This window comes from Numida meleagris, unplaced genomic scaffold, assembly GCF_002078875.1.
Source record: "Numida meleagris isolate 19003 breed g44 Domestic line unplaced genomic scaffold, NumMel1.0 unplaced_Scaffold412, whole genome shotgun sequence".
Taxonomy (NCBI): domain Eukaryota; kingdom Metazoa; phylum Chordata; class Aves; order Galliformes; family Numididae; genus Numida; species Numida meleagris.
The window spans coordinates 91,336-94,381 of record NW_018364632.1 but is presented as its reverse complement, the minus strand read 5'-3'; the positions used below and the strand labels follow the sequence as shown (position 1 = coordinate 94,381).

At 59.2% G+C, this 3,046-nt stretch overlaps 1 long non-coding RNA gene across 1 annotated transcript; it reads right to left on the bottom strand.

Annotated features, from left to right (window-relative positions):
* Nucleotides 1-1,275: 1,275 nt before the first annotated feature.
* On the bottom strand, nt 1,276-3,012 carry LOC110391593. The gene is made up of 3 exons (XR_002434132.1): nt 2,779-3,012; nt 1,666-2,670; nt 1,276-1,571 (listed from the first exon to the last, which is right to left on the bottom strand). It is a non-coding gene; the product is annotated as an uncharacterized LOC110391593 (long non-coding RNA).
* Between the last annotated feature and the right edge of the window lie 34 nt (nt 3,013-3,046).

Below are 3,046 nucleotides of genomic sequence, written 5' to 3'. Positions count from 1 at the left end.
TGCACGAGCCCAGTTCCCTCAGCCTTTCTCCCTAGGAGAGCGGCTCCATGCTCTGCTCCTCTCGGTGGCCTCCTCCGGCCCCTCTCTGCCAGCTCCCTGTCCTTCTTGTGCTGGGCCCAGGCCTGGACACAGCGCTGCAGACGGGGCCTCCCCAGAGCCGAGCAGAGGGGGACGATCCCCTCCCTGTCCCTGCTGCCCACTCCTCCTTTCACACATCCCACAGCACAGTTGGCCTTTGGGGCTACGGCGCATGCTGCAGGCTCACGTCCGGCTTCTCGTCCGCCAAAGAAGATGGGGCAGGGATGGGAATTGAAGGGGGAGAATAAAGCAGCTGAGTCACCCTGGAGCTTTTCTGTTCTTCAGGGTCCATCCCTGCTTTCTCCAGATAAGAGATGAGGCTTGGCAGAAGGACAAGGAATCCTAGAGACATGAAATCCTGGAAGCCTTGGAGCTGGAAGGGTCCCGTGGCGGCCATCTAGTCCAGCTCCCCTGCGCTGAACAGGGACAGCTCCGCTCGAGCAGGCTGCCCGGGGCCTGAGCCAGCCTCGCCGTGAGGTGCAGGAAGGTCCGAGTGCAGGTCCCTGCTCGCTTCTAGGGAAGGCACGTTTGGCACACAGCCCCATCTCCCCTCCCAACGTGCACTCACTCGGGTGGGCGTGCAGGGAGACTCGACAAGCAGCTCTCCAGGTCTCCATCTGCATGGCTGTTACATTGCATTCTTACTTTTTGGTCCTGGCATCCATGAGAAGCTGGAGGCCCATGAGCTGGGCACACTGGAGCACACTGTAAATGTTCCCATAGCAATGCCCGCAGCGTGAGGTGTGAGCAGGAGGAGCTCGGAGCTTGAGCTTGGTCGCGGAGCTACGCCATGCTCAGCGTGAGCGAGGGGTGGTGGGAAGGGTTCTGTGCTACGTGTGCTGTGTGCAGGAAACGTCTCTGGGCTCTGCAGGGTGGACAGGCAGGGCAGGTGAGGTGGGATGCTGTTGCTGTATGGAATGGTGGGCTGGAAGGCGTGGAGCTTGCTGTTGGCCGTGACACGGTTGGGAGCCCCCGAGTGCGGATTAAGGGTCAAGGCAAGAACGTGAGAGTCTACCATAGGCCACCCAGCCAGGAGAATGATCCCAATGAAGGATTCCCAGCAAGCGTGGGCCAGGTGAGAGCACGGTGAGGTGGATTGTGAACTGGCAGAGCTCAGAGGGTTGTGATTCTGGGTGCAGAGTCTGGTTGGAGGCCTGCAGCTAGCGGGGTTCCCCAGGGGTCGGGGCTGGNTGTGAACTGGGAGGCAGCGCAGGGAGCCCAGCAGGGAATGGTGCGTGTGGCTGAGAGCAGGGAAATACAAACCCCGTCCAGGTTCGGGTGCCCGGCCGCGGTTGCAGGACAGATCCAGCCCCTCCTGTTCCCACTCCCACTGAGGTTATCGCTGATGACAATTGTCTCCTGCTTTCCTGACTGCTCCTCTTCACCCCTCCATTAACTGTCAGAGAATTGCTGCTTGCTGGCACTGTCCTTCTGCCACCAAGCCTAGTCAGCACAGCAGCGACGCAGAGATTTGAAGTTCCCAACGTGAAATCCTGCTTGAAAACTGCCTGGGTTAGCCAGGAGAGCAGTCAAGGGTCTCCTTGAGATTTGCTATGAATGACATGTCAGCGGAAGTAGACATCCTACCTGCCAGCTTTCCCAGTGCAGCCAGTCAGTCTGTTCATCCTTGTGTTCGACCTCAGAGAAGTCCCATGGAAGAAACCAGCCTTGCACGCTCAGCTTGGTTTGCTCTGCTCCTCACCCGCCTGCTCACTGCATCCCTTGTGTGGCAAGAGGCCTTTCTGTGGGGCGTAAAAGGGGAAAGGGAAGGATCCTAGAACGAATCATAGAATGGCCCGGGTTGAGCAGCACCTCCAAGCTCAGCTCCTTTCACCCCCCGCTGAGTGCTGGGCCCAGGCCTGGACGCAGCGCTGCAGACGGGGCCTCCCCGGAGCTGAGCAGAGGGGGACGATCCCCTCCCTGTCCCTGCTGCCCACTCCTCCTTTCACGCAGCCCACAACACAGTTGGCCTTCGGGGCTGCGGTGCACGCTGCTGGCTCACGTCCGGCTTCTCATGCACCAGAGCACGGTGAGGTGGATTGTGAACTGGCAGAACTCGGAGGGTTGTGATTCTGGGTGCAGAGTCTGGTTGGAGGCCTGCAGCTAGCGGGGTTCCGCAGGGGTCGGGCCTGGGTCCAATCTTGTTCAGCTTCATCAGGGAGCTGGATGAAGGGATAGAGAGCAGCCTCACCAAGTACAAAGCTGGGAGGAGCAGCAGACAGAGCAGAAGTCTGTGCTGCTATTCAACGAGCCGTGAGCAGACCGCTCAGCTGGGCAGAGCAGAACGCGATGAATTTCAACGGGGACAAGAATAGGGTCCCGCAGCCGGGGAGGACAAATCAGCTGCGTCCGTACCGGGTAGGGTTGCCCCACTGGAGAGGAGCTTCCCAGCGAGCTGGGAGTTGGGGGGTGCGGGGCAGGGAGCAGTGGGGCTGGGTGCCATATTGCCCCTCAGGTCCCATATTGCCCCTCAGGGATACCTGGTTTGACTATTAAAGGCAGATACAAAGAAGCCATGGAGAACCTCCACCTTCCCTTTATTCCCCGTGGTCATGATCCCCACGCTGGCCGTTAGCCTTGCTGATTTTCTCCCTGCAGATGCCAACATCCCCGCACTCTCTCTGAGTCGCCCTTTCCTCCTCCCACAGGAGGTAAATGCTCTCTTCTCCCAGAGCCTCAGCACAAGTTCCCTGGTCATACCTGACAGTCTCCTTCCCCATTGGCTCGTCCTACAGCACACGGGGATGGCTCATTCCTGGGCCTTGAAGAATTCCTTCTTGAGCAAGTCCAGCCTTCCAGGAGCCCTTTACCCTTCAGGACTGGCACCCAAGGGCCCCTGCTGATGTGGTTTAACCTGGCAGGGGGCTCCCTCCCTCCCTCCCTTCCCAGTGGGATTGGGTGGAATAACAAACAAAGCAAAGTAGAAGTTGTGGGTGGAGATAAAGCTATTTACTACGAGAGAGGAGAG